Source organism: Lepidochelys olivacea (assembly GCF_965140295.1).
Source record: "Lepidochelys olivacea isolate rLepOli2 genome assembly, chromosome: 27".
NCBI classification, from domain to species: domain Eukaryota; kingdom Metazoa; phylum Chordata; order Testudines; family Cheloniidae; genus Lepidochelys; species Lepidochelys olivacea.
Window position 1 is genome coordinate 9,618,735 of NC_140437.1, and position 13,396 is coordinate 9,632,130.

The 13,396-nt window shown below is 40.8% G+C and overlaps 1 protein-coding gene across 1 annotated transcript in view; it reads left to right on the top strand.

Moving 5' to 3' along the window:
- The first annotated feature begins 885 nt into the window (after positions 1–885).
- The window catches only part of TANC2 (tetratricopeptide repeat, ankyrin repeat and coiled-coil containing 2), a 690,066-nt gene continuing 677,555 nt past the window's right edge, over positions 886–13,396 (top strand). The window contains exon 1 of the mRNA XM_084615604.1: positions 886–1,063. The gene's annotated coding sequence lies outside the window, so the exon portion shown is untranslated. The remainder of the gene's footprint in view (positions 1,064–13,396) is intronic.

A 13,396-nucleotide genomic window follows, 5' to 3' on the forward strand; every position in this document is an offset into this window, starting at 1 on the left:
CAAAGACCTACCCCCTCCTTGCTGGAAAAGTTATCCTGCTGACTTGACATGAACATCGTGCAACGCTACACCCACTTCAGATGAGAGGCGTGCACAGAGCAGGCTGCGAGCTCCCCTCTTGCTTAATATTGCACGCTCCCTGCTTATGCCTTCTGTGCTTCTTCAGCCCAGCCCCCAACTCACTCATAGATAGAGACCTTGGTCTAATACATGCAATAATCATAGCGGTACTTAATATATAATTAATTAAAAATTAACTCCTTCCCCCTAGTTATGAATACAGAACAGAGATGGAAACCAGGTGCAAAAGCAACGCATGGAAGGGAGGTGAAGGACAACCTGTTTTGCATAACTCCGCCCTTCCTGAAGAATTACTGGTCCCTCCTGCACGCTATGCAGGGTGCCGGGGCCAGGGAGGAGCGCCGATTTGCATAGTAACGCCCCTCGTGAATAATTAACCAGACCCCTCCTGGTCCGCGCGCGGCTCACCTCCCGTGCATTACACACACACACAGGGGTTGGGAGAGCGCGTGCGCCCTTGCTCGCGCAAGGGCGAGAGAGAGAGAGAGAGAGAGAGAGGGAGGGAGGCGTAGCTTGAGCTTCCTTCCTCACTCCCCCCGACCCCTCCCCAAGCCGAGCGCGCGAGCCCAGAAGGGAGCCGGCGCTCGCTCTCTCGCGCGCGACTCGGGGGCGAGTTGGCTGCGCGGACGCGCGCCGGGCGGGCGCGAGGCCAGAGTCGCGAGGCGCAAAGGGGCTGCTGCTCCCTCCTTTGGGACACCGCGCGCGCGCGCGCGCGCTCGCCCGCCCGCCCCCTCGCGCTCTGCGGGGAGGGGATCCGGAGGAGGGAGGGTGAGCCTTGGGGTGTTTTATAATTGGGGAGGGGGGGCTGAGGTAACCGCTGCGGTGGAGCGCGAGAGCCGGTGAGGGGTAAGAACAGCCACCCTGTCCCCGGCCCGCCGCCCCAGCAGGGAAGGCTCCCGGGGGCCGTAGGGGATGTGGTGAGAGGGAGGTGCCCGGACTCGGAGAGCAGCCTCACGTCGGAGCCCGCGCTCCGCCGCCCCAGGTAAGGGCAGCGAATCCTGAGGGGGAGGCGCCGGGGCCAGGCGGGGAGGAGGGGGGTCTCTGTGTGTGTGTGTGTGTGTGGGGGGGGGGTTAGGCGGTGTGTGTCGATGGGAGTGGGGGGGGGGGGAAAGAGGTGCGTGGGCACCTGTCAATTCCACAGATACTGCACCTCTTGTATGGAGACTGGCTCAATATGTTATGAGGACCAGTAGTACCAGTTCTGACAAATAGATGGCTACTGGATCAGTGATATCAATTTGTAATCAATAATTTGAAGCTTACATTAATAATTCGTGGTTATTTATATATTTAAGTAGTGTAGTAAGTGTTAGGCTAATAAGATTAATTTACTAAAATGGTATCAATAAGAACATTTTTTTTCAATTAAAATATCAACTAAATGTCCTTAAAACAACATTGAATGGGTATAAGGTTGGTCTTTAATGATATACATTTATTTTAAAGGCTGATAGGTTTAACCATAATGATACAATGAGAGAAACCTCCCCTTAAGCAAGGAGGAAAAATAAAGACAAAGGGAAAAAAAGTGGCTGTCAGAAGATGGTGTATTTTATTTCCAGAGACTTTGCTGCTGCAGAGAGAATTCACATTAAAACAACATACACAAAAAAGCTGTTACTTGTGTGCTATGCAAGGAAAACAAAGGTTAAATATCTTCCTTTCCTACCCTTCCGACAGTGTGAATAAAGATAAAAAGTATGGAGCAAATTGAGAAATACAGCAGAATTTTTTTTTATTACTGATGTTCTTGGGTTGATTGTTGGAGGCTAAAATGTAAAAAGAAATGAGATATGAGAGAGTTTCTATTACATGTTTGTTTTACCAGGGAAAAAGAGGGTCTAACACCCATTTCTGAGTGGAAGTTCAGGAAGAAATGTAATATGGTAATCCAGCTGTGAGGGAACTGTATGTTTGTGTCTTTTTACACAGATAAAAATAACTAGTATAAGGAAAATGAAACAAAATATGCTGATCAAATATTTTTGATCTGGTGGAGTTCAGTAATAGGAGCTGAAATGGTTAGTTAATACTCTTTGGGAAGTGGAACATAGATATGTGTCTGTTCAGTGTATTGTAGCAAGGATGAAATTGAGTGAGGGGGAGAACAACAACATGGAAAGATGTCCATGGAATCCTGCTTGCAGCATTTCCCAAGTGGAGCCTGGAACGATGGATCTGAAGCACTAGCGTTCGGATGAAAAATGAAAGGAAAACCATAAACCTTCAAAAAAAAAAATCTCCTGAAGTGAAAATGTAAAGACAAGCGAATAAAGTGAGTGCATTTTGCACTTAAAAACATCTGTTTTTAAGAGAATTGCCAGTTATATTCACACTAGAATTTCTTACTAGAGTGACAAAAGACACCACACCACTGTGTGTGTGTGTATATAAAATGAAATGTAAGATTTATAGGCAAGTCAATTATAAAGCTGTTTTATATTGGCTGTTGTGGGCTTGTGAATGAGAGTTTCTGGAAAGAGTGGAGTGGTAATGCCTGAGTAAAGGGTCCTTGAGCTATCTTATTTGCTGTAGATAGGGTGTCTTGGGGGCTGGTGACAAGCACACTATGCAGTACTCTACTCTTTATTGCTGCTCCTAAAAGAGCCTCAGTAAATAATACTGCGTTTGCTTCCCTTACTACCAGACACCAAAGGCAACATATACACAAGAAGCTATACACACTCCCAAAACTTGTCATCCACACTCCACGTAGCGCTCAGAGGAGTGCTGTAGCCTGCTCTTCAGGGTGCAAGGAAGGTTAGAATTTTGCATGTAAAAATTTAGATTTATTATTACTACTTTCCTGTACAATGTTCTATATATGATAGTGAAGTTGAGTTAATACAGTGCTTAGAAAATAAACTCAATACCTTTAGTGACTGCTTGGCTTTCCCTCTATAGCCATTCCTATCTGCCTCTTTGCCTTCCATATTTTGCATTTGCTACCACTAGAACTCATGACATTGTCTTTTTAAGTGATTGATGTACTGTGAACCAGGTTACAATGGATCTCATATTTCTGTAAATGAGTATTAAATACACCCAATTAGAGCCTTTTAAAGTTTCAGATTACTAGGAAATAAGTGTGTATAGCTTTTGAATAATGAGCCATACACATTACTGTGGCTAAAGGTCCATCAATATGTCCACTATAGTCAATGAAGTTTTTCTAAAGTAAGGTCTCTATTCTGCAAAAACTTACAAACATATTTAACGTTGTGTGTGCAAATACGTCCATTGAAGTCAACGCGACTACTTGTGTGTTTAAAAGCAGTAGTTTTCCACCTGTGGTTCGTGGACCCCTGGGGGTCCGCAGACTATGCATAAGATTTCCAAAGGGGTCTGCATGTGCATTTGAAATTTTTTAGGGGTCTGAAAATGAAAAAAGTTGCTTTTAAATTCCTCAAAGGGTGTAAGTGTTGTTTTTTCTTTTGCAAAACAGGTTTTGGGTTTAGATTTTCAGAGTAATACAGGAGGAGTTAACTGTGTGACTTTTATTAGCATCAAAGAGAGCTGCGTGGCTAAATCCATTCCCAAAAAGAAAAGGAGTACTTGTGGCACCTTAGAGACTAACAATCCATTCCTAAAGCTTTGAAAATGTGTCCTTAAGTATCACCTTAATGTGTGCGGTAACTGCCTTTCCATAACAGTGTGTATTGCTTATGCTCAGTGTGGTATCCAGAATACTCAAACTCCACAGTGTTACTGATACTATGGTTTATAACCATTATGATAAAATTTATCATTTTTCCCGAGATTGTGTCCCATCTTTTGATGTTTGTTTTTATTTGAAAAAAAGGAATGTATAAAAACTTCTTTAAAAGTGCTATTTAAAGGCCTAAGAGCAACATAGTCATGCCAGGCCAGGTGTTCAATCACTGAAGTCAGTGGGAGCAAGATTGAGCCCACAGAGCTAGGTTCTGTCTTTTGCAAATGATTAGGCTTTCATCTTGCAAACACGGAAATGCTTCAGATATGTGTGTAGACTCACGGAAGTCAATATGTAAAATTAACTACTTATGTAAATGTTTGCAGGATTGGGGCCTTATAAAATAGGTTGTGAAGCTGTAGCATATTATGAACTTGTTAGAGCTTGTTTAAAAAGTTTATAAAATAATCACATCATATGGAGCTGTCCTAGTCTTTTTCCTTTTGTGATCTTTTAATAAAATTTGTTTTAAAATAAAATAAAATTTTGGTTAAAAAAACCCCCCCAAAATCAACCACTTTAAATATGAAATCTACATTGGATTCATATGAAGGAAGAGGGAGAAATGAGAGGACTCAGGTGCCCATGCAGAACCCCATTGAATACAGTGGGACTCCATGTGTGTGCATTCTTACACAATGATCTGATTTCAGGATCAGATGTCTCAATTTTGTTGATTACTCCTGGGGGGTCTTCTCCACCAAAAAATTAAAAATTTTGCGCACAATATTTTAAAATTCTGCATATTTTATTTGTCAAAATAATACAAGATACTCATGCAAGATTCAATTATTTTGGTAATGTATTTCAAAATACCTGTCAGCAAGTATGTCTGTAACAATATGGACGACAAAAAAATTAGGAAATGTTTTTTGACAAATAGATTCCTTACTAGTCATATTACTGCAGAACTTTGAGTAATAATTAATTTAAACTACAATACAGAAATGTATTTCCTGCACTCCTCAGAAGCAGTTCAAAGGCTTGGGGGAATCAGGCATAATGGAGGAGCTGAGGAAAAGGGAAGTAATTGTGGTGAAGGAGCATGGGTGTGAACTTGGAGAGTTATTGCATGTGGGTTGGAGAAGTATGGAACAGTTGTTTTTTTTTTGACTGACCCCTAGACTCTCACATTCAGTCAGGCACATCTGCCCCTATTCCCTTGTGTCCCTGCACCCTCAATCCCATTCAGCTCCTGCCCCAGACTGTCCCCTCCACACTAGCTCTTTTGAACCACAGTCTATGACCCTCAGCAGCCTCATGTGCCCTACATTGTCCGTCCATCTATATGCCATGCCACATCCCCTGGCCTCCTGGGCAGAGTGCTGTGAGGAACGCAGCCTCTTCTCTTCCATATCCACAGCTGGGGCTGCTTCCAACCAGGAATGGCTGCTCTCTGTTCTGGTGCCACAGCAGCTGCTGGTGGGTGAAAGACATAACTGCAGCACTTTTCTGGATGAATGTATTTTCTGCGGAGAAAATTTTTTTTCTGTGTGGGACATGAACTCTGCGCATGTGCTGTAGTACAGAATTCACCCAGGCGTAATTGGCTTATAAGCCAGAGGAGAATCCAATTTGCTCTTCTAGAGCTATATTAGACATATAATTCTAATGGAAGAACAATGCTGGTTTTACTGGGTCTTGTGACAAATTTCTGTGTGTTCAAGCGATACTATGAAGTTGTTTTTTTTTAAAATAAAGAAATCTTTAATTTTTAAAACCTCTTGTTTGCAATACCTTTTTAGAAGACTTATAGTTTAAAATACTTCACTAGCTACTTTGGCTTTCTATTTGGCCAGCATTTATTATTGCATGTTTCTAATGCAGCTTGAAATAAACATGTTTCTTTTTATGCTGGTAGACAAACAAACACTGAATATAGTGCATTTTTAAAATCAAATTTTAATTTATAAATCTTTAAGAAAACAGACTTTATAGTCTTGCACTCTCCTCAATAATGGTATAAAAATAAAATAAATACCTCTAACTTAGAAGCCACTTGGTTTTTGTGCCACATTTGAGAGAGTGCATAATTTCAGTGGAATGAATATTCCACTCCTAGGAATATAGTCGACTACTATAGATTCAGCAGAATGTACTGGTTTTGTGTATGTTCTACATAAAGCAAGCCTTTGTTTAAAATCCACCACCACAGTAAGACATTTGATATTAAAAAGGATATTTTGGCTCTTGAAGAGAGAGGCTATATTTTGGCCCTTAAATATTTGACAGTGTCTCCCCTCCTCCCTCTTTTTCCCTGCTACTTGTTGGCAAGGCTCTGAAAATTCAGAAGCATCGTTTTACCAAATGAATAGCAACCACAAGCAGTGACCTGTAGGTCCTGATCTTGCCTAGATGTACGCCCCTACTTAACTTTTATGCACATGAGTAATCCTGTTGAGTTCAGTGGGACTGCTCATGTGCATATAGTTATGTACATGCATACATCTTGGGACCTTAGTTCTGAATAGGAATGATATTGTGTGAGCTAATGGCTGGGGAATTATGTAATAGAGTAGTATATGTTCTCAAATTGATAAAAGTAATGAAAAAATATAAGATGAATCATGCTTGTTGACGTTCCAGTTATTACTATCCAGTAGTTGTCACTTATTCACTGTTTATGGGAAGGACACATTTTTGGCTGAAAAACTGTGGTTTAGAGTAGACTAGTGGTATTGTGGTGTCAGGGCTGAAGTTAAAATTGACAGTCAATGTTGAATTGAAAGGGTGTTTTATAGTACAATCCTTTATTCATAATTTCTAAGATTGGGAGTAATTTGTTACACACTGCTATTCTGTTCATATTTAATAAGGAATAATTAGATAAAATGGCATAAATCCGAAACTAGGGTCCAATCCTGGAAGCTCTGGTTTATGTGAATAATCTTTATTTTGCACCACAAGTAGTCCCATTCTTGTAAACTAATTTCACATCAACTATCAAAGAACCATTTGATTAGGATTTTTGATTACACTATGTTGTGCCATATTAGAGCTACTACATTAGCTCTTTCTGTTGATGCCAGTTTATAACTGTAAGAGCAAATAATGTGTATCTTCTCTTTGAATTGTCCTCCAAGCGAGTGGAAGGGTGGAGGCAAACTTCCTTCCTACTTCATCTTCAAGTTCTGTAGGGCTGAAAGGAGGAATAGTAGTGACATCCTAAATCTGTGTTCTCTCCGCCCCCCCCCAATGGAAGACAAATTTATGAAAACTCTATGAAGTGAACTTAATGGAGTATTTCTTCCTCCCAGATTTCTGTGAAAGGGGGCAGTATGGTCCTCAGTCATTAGTGAAAATTAGTGAGTTTCTGTTGTAGCGCTTCTGCAACTTCAGCATTGCTGTGAAGTTTTTATGTTGAGGTATATAGCTTACTCAAAGCATTCCGGTGAATGGTTGGTCAAAAGAATCTGCCATATTTATCCACAGAAGAAGAGAGGCCCAGGCTTCTGCTGCAGTGTGGGTGAGCTGCATAGATACTGCAGCCTGGAGAGGTTTAGGGACCTGGAATAAGACAAGCCAAGACAAAAGGAGTTGTTTTCTCCAATAGCTCAGTGCAGGATCACAGAAAAAATCCTTGTGGAATTTCAAGGACAAAAAACGTTGTTTTTAAAAACTGAACTTCGGTATATTGTGAGAGGGATGCTTCAGACCGCAGAAACTGCTTGTACAGAGCCGGGTTAATCGCAGTGAAAGAAGCGCAGAGACAATGGTAAGTTAAAAATCACAGCTGGTCCCCCCCCCCCACCTTCAAATTGTGGAACAACTTGAGCTTGGGCTGCCAGTTCAATGTTTTCAGGCAGCTTTTTACACTATTGAGTGATTTCAGAGTGTTGTAGTTACAGGGCTGGCATTATAACGTTCTTATTTTTAACAAACAAGAATGCCTGAGCAAAAATGTGTACCTTTCCAGGAAACATTCACTTTTAAATTCTTTTTTTACTGTTTGCATTTCCCAGTCTCTATTTTCAAGTCCACATGGGGGGTGGATGCAGGGACACAAAGGTGTTGGTATACATCTGCCATTGGTGGATACATGCTGCTACCCAGGGCTTGTAATAACTTTTGCACTGGTTCATAGAATAGAAGTCCTTTCCACTCCTATATTAATAAACATTAAATTGGAGCCAGAAACTTACCAGACTCTGGGGCAGCTTCAGCCTTTTCTGTTTCTGCTGCTATTTCCACAGTGAGCCATTCCTCAGGGGTGGCATCCAAAAGCTCCTCTGAGTACAGCCTCAGGACATGCTGCAATTGCTCCTGCAGCAAAACCTTCTCTGCAACCAGAGTCATAGAATCATCATCATGCCAAACCAGCTTGATTTCCTTCTTTGACAGGGTAACTGATCTGGTGGATGGGGGAATGCGGTGGACATAATATGTCTGAACTTCACCTATGCTTTTGACACAGTCCCACATGACATTCTAGAGAAATGCGGGCTCGACAGAACTACCATTAAGTGAATACACAGTTGGTTAAACAACTGCAAACAAAGAGCAATCCAACATCATTCCATTAATTGTTAGAGGGAGTTCTCAAGGGGTTCCACAAGGATCTGTTCTCAGTGTGGTGGTGTTTAACATAGAATCATAGAACTGGAAGGGACCTTGAGAGGTCATCTAGCCCACTCCCCTGCACTTTTGTCAGGACTAATTATCTAGACTATTCCTGACAGGTGTTTGTTTAATCTGCTCTTAAAAGTCTCCAGTGATGGAGATTCAACAACCTCTGTAGGCAATTTATTCCAGTGCTTAACCACCCTGGTTTTTCCTAATGTCCAACCTAAACCTCCCTTGCTGCAATTTAAACCCATTGCTTCTTGTCCTATCCTCAGAGGTTAAGAAAAACAAATTTTCTTCCTCCTCCTTGTAACAACCTTTTACATACTTGAAAACTGTTATCATGTCCCCTCTCAGTCTTCTTGTTTACAGACTAAACAAACTCAATTTTTTTCAGTCTTCCCTCATAGATCATGTTTTCTAGATCTTTAATCATTTTTGTTGCTCTTTTCTGGACTCTCTCCAATTTGTCCACATCCTTCCTGAAATGTGGCACCCAGAACTGGATACAGTACTCCAGTTGAGGCCTAATCAGTGCAGAGTAGAGCAGAAGAATTACTTCTTGTGCTTGCTTACAACACTCCTGCTAATACATCCCAGAATATTAGCTTTTTTTGCAACAGCATTATACTATTGACTCATATTTTGCTCGTGGTCCATTATGACCCCCAGATCCCTTTTTGCAGTACTCCTTCCTAGGCAGTCATTTCCCATTTTGTATGTGTGCAGCTGATTAATCCTTCCTAAGTGGAGTACTTTGCATTTGCCCTTATTGAATTTCATCCTATTTACTTCAGATCATTTTGAATTTTAATCCTATGCTCCAAAGCACTTGCAACCCCTTCCAGCTTGGTTTCGTCTGCAAACTTTATAAGTGTGCTGTTATCTAAATCATTGATGAAGATATTGAACAGAACTGGACCCAGAACTGATCCCTGCGGGACCCACTCGTTATGCCCTTCCACCATGACTGTGAACCACCGATAACTACTCTGGGAACGGTTTTCCAACCAGTTTTGCATCCACCTTATAGTAGCTCCATCTAGGTTGAATTTCCCTAGTTTGTTTATGTGAACGTCATGTGAGACAGTATCAAAAGCGTTACTAAAGTCAAGATATACCACATCTACCACTTCCCCCCATCCACAGTCTTGTTACTGTGTCAAAGAAAGCTATCTGCTTCATTTGACAAGATTTGTTTTTTACAAATCCATGCTGACTTACTTATCACCTTATTATCTTCTATATGTTTGAAAATTGACTGCTTAATTATTTGTGCCATTATCTTTCCAGGTACAGAAGTTAAGCTGACTGGTCTGTAATTCCCTGGGTTGTCTTTATTTCCCTTTTTATATATGGACACTATATTTGCCCCCTTCCAGTCTTCTCGAATCTCTCCCGTCTTCCATGATTTCTCAAAGATAGTTGCTAATGGCTCAGTCAGCTCCTTGAGTATTCTAGGATGCATTTCATCAGGCCCTGGTGACTTGAAAACATGTAACTTGTCCAAGTTTGGTCACCTCCCCCCTATGAACCTAGTTTAAAGCCCTCCTCACTAGGTTAGCCAGTCTTTGTCCAAATATGCTCTTCCCCTTCCTTGATAGGTGGACGCCATCTCTGCTTAGCAGTCCTTCTTCCTGGAACAGCATCCTGTGGTCAATGAAGCTGAAGCCCTCCTGGCAATACCATCGTCTCAGCCAGGCATTCACCTCCAGGAATTGATTAAATGACCTGGATGTAGATATAGAGAGCATGCTTATCAAGTTTGCAGATGACACAAAGCTGGGGGGAGAGGGGGGAGGTGTTGCCAATACTTTGGAGGGTAGAGCTAAAATTCAGAGGGATCTTGATAAATTATAGAACTGGGCTACAGACAACTAAATGAAATTCAGCAAAGACAACAGTAAGGTGCCACACTTAGGGAAGAAAAACCAAATGTACAATGCAGAATGGGGGAAAACTGGCTTGGAAGGAGCACTGCTGAGAAGGATCTGAGAGTTGTGGTAGATCACAACCTTAATATGAGTCAGCAATGCGATGCTGTTGCAAAAAAAAAAGCAAATGCAGTTTTAGGTTGCATTAACATAGGCATATCATGCAAGTCATGGGAGGTGACAGTACTGCTCTACTTGGCGCTAGTTAGGCCTCAGCTGGAGTACTGTGTCCTAGTTTGATTACCAATGTATAGAAAGGATGTAGAAAAACTGGAAAGGATCCAGAGGCAAGAACAAAGATGATCAAAGGGATGGAATACAAGCCATATGAGCAAAGGCTGAAGGAAATGGGAATGTTTAGTTTGGAAAAGAGGAAAGTAAGGTGGGATATGATAGCGGTTTCCAGATACTTGAAAGGCTGCCATAGAAAAGATGGAGAAAAGATGTTCTCTTTTGCCACAGGGGGCAGGACAAGAAGCAGTGAGTTCAAACTACAGCATAGCTGATTTAGAATAAATCTCAGGGAAAACTTCCTAACTGTAAGAACAGTAGGACAGTGGAACATAGGTAGTTGTGGAAGTTTCTTCATTGGAGGTTTTCAAAAGGAGGCTGGATAGCTATCTATCTTCGATGGTTTAGACACAACAGATCCTGCATCTTGGCATGGGTTAGACTGGGTGACCCTTGTGGTTCCTTCTAACCTTATGATTCTGTGAAAAATGAACAGCTGCCATATGAGGAGAGATTCAAAAGACTGGGACTCTTCAACTTGGAAAAGAGACGACTAAGGGGGTATGATAGGGGGATATGATAGAGGTCTATAAAATCATGACAGGTGTGGAGAAAGTGAATAAGGATGTGTTATTTACCCCTTCACATAACCCAAGAATCGGGGTCACCTCTTGAAATTAATAAGCAGCACATTTAAAATGAACAAAAAGAAGTACTACTTCACACAATGCCTCGTCTGCCTGTGGAACTTCTTGTCAGAGGATGTTGTGTAATGTACGGAATCGTATGGCACATGCAGTTATGCTATGCATGTTTTTACAACTGTGTAATTCTGCTTAAGAATTTGTAGTGCATTTTTCAAAGAGCAGTATAGTCTAATGTTCATATTTCTAATTTATCAAATTAGGTCTACTTTTTATTAATTTTTGTTAATATCTTTCATTTAGAATATTCTTATGATTAGAGGGGAATATTGATATTAGAAAATTGGGAGGCCCTCTCTCCATAGTTCTGATTTAATAGGGTATACATTTATTTTATTTTTTTCTCCTGTTCAATGAGGCAGACATGCCCCCTCCTATTGTAAGTGTTTCATTAAGATGTCAGAATCTACCATCTTAGCTTTCAAAACACGATCTGGTTTGAGAAACCCAGCTTCAAATAGTTAGTAGTCTAAGGGTATGTCTACATTAAAAATGCTACTGCCACAGCGCTATAGTGTAGACATTTAGTAGGTATTCCTCCATTGCTGTAGTTAATCCACCTCTGCAAGAGGGGTTAGATATTAGAAGAATTCTTCTGTCAACCTAGCAGTGTCCACAGTGGGGTTTAGGTTGGCTTAATTACGTTGCATAGGGTGTGAAATTTTTCTCAGCCCTGAGCAATGTAGTTAAGATGACATAACTTTGTGCTGTAGACCAGCTCTGAGATATGTAGTCTCACAGTTGGAGTACTAGAGAGTGGTTGAAATCTGCATAAGCAGTTTCTCCTTGGTAACAACATTTAGCTAATCTTTTGTCTTTCGTTGCGGCATCTCTGGAGCTTTTTTGTCTTCAGGAGTGGGAATCTATTAGAAGTGGTGCCCTTAGAGTAGGAAAAATTATATGGCTGTAATTTTTGTTCTTTGAAGGTTTAAGTTTTTATAGAGTCACACTTGCCCAGCCACCTCCTCTGCAGAGATGGGGATAAATGTTTGCATTTGTTAATGCGATGTATCTTGTGGTTGGGAGGAAAAAGAACATGCCATGCTGACAGCAGTTAGCGGAGGTAGAATATACCATCTGCCCATGTGTGGGTAGTAACTGCCTCCAAAACTCTAATGATGTAGGAATTCTTATCAGTTGTATGGTGGGATCACAGGCCAAACAATGAGGATCTGTTACAGTATACAATTTCAGAGAACAATAACCCAGGTAAGTAGTTTTCTCAACTCTTGAATATTTTTAGAAACACCAGGACATATGGTTAATAATCTGTAAAATAAATGACATTTTAAAGTGAATGTGAGTGAAAGACTGGAGGATAAATGAAGCCAGTTTTCACTTATCCAGGATGCCTGCTGGAATTGTTTCTAGACTATTTTATGAACTTTAGCAATAGCTTTCTGATACAAATCTCAGCTACTTTATTTACAACATCGAAATTGAGGAAGTATTTCAAGGAAAACAAAAGTGGTTATTTCTACTTACATTTGGAAAGATATTTAAATATATATAACTGTCATAAATTCTAGAGACGATTCTATCTTAGTTAACAAGAAGTTTGTTTATTAAGGGCTCAGTTGTGACACTATAATTTAAATCCAAGCAAGGGGCAGCTCACTATTACAAGTTACAGTCTCCTTCATGGTTTCCCATGACTCCAGAAAGGGCATATGCTGTAATAGGTTTATACCTCAGTTCAGGGTACACTTACCAATGCATTGGCATAGCCAAGGATCCTTCACTCCCCACCTATCTACCTGAATGTGAGGAGGAACATAGTAGCCCTGTGAAGCCTGGAAGCGTCTTCCTCCACATCCACTGTATACTTGTACATTGTGCAGGATGGGCCACAATATGTCCCTAAATAAGGATTATTAAAATTATACTATCAACTTAAACTCAAAGTAAAAATGGAAAATTGGATGTTAAAAAATTCACAAATGGGCAAGAGGAACTCCAGGGCAATTATAGAGCTTGACATTACTTGAAATGTGGACAGTTTTAAAAATGAGTTAAAAATAATGTCAGCACTATACCTGCCCTGTAGTCCCCCTTGCCAATTTTATTTTTTTTTGTTGCAGTCACATTTTCTGTTTTTATTTAAATAGGTTAAAAATAACAGGTGGGAAGTATGAACTTCTGCCTCTTGCTGCCGTTTACCAATCTTTGCA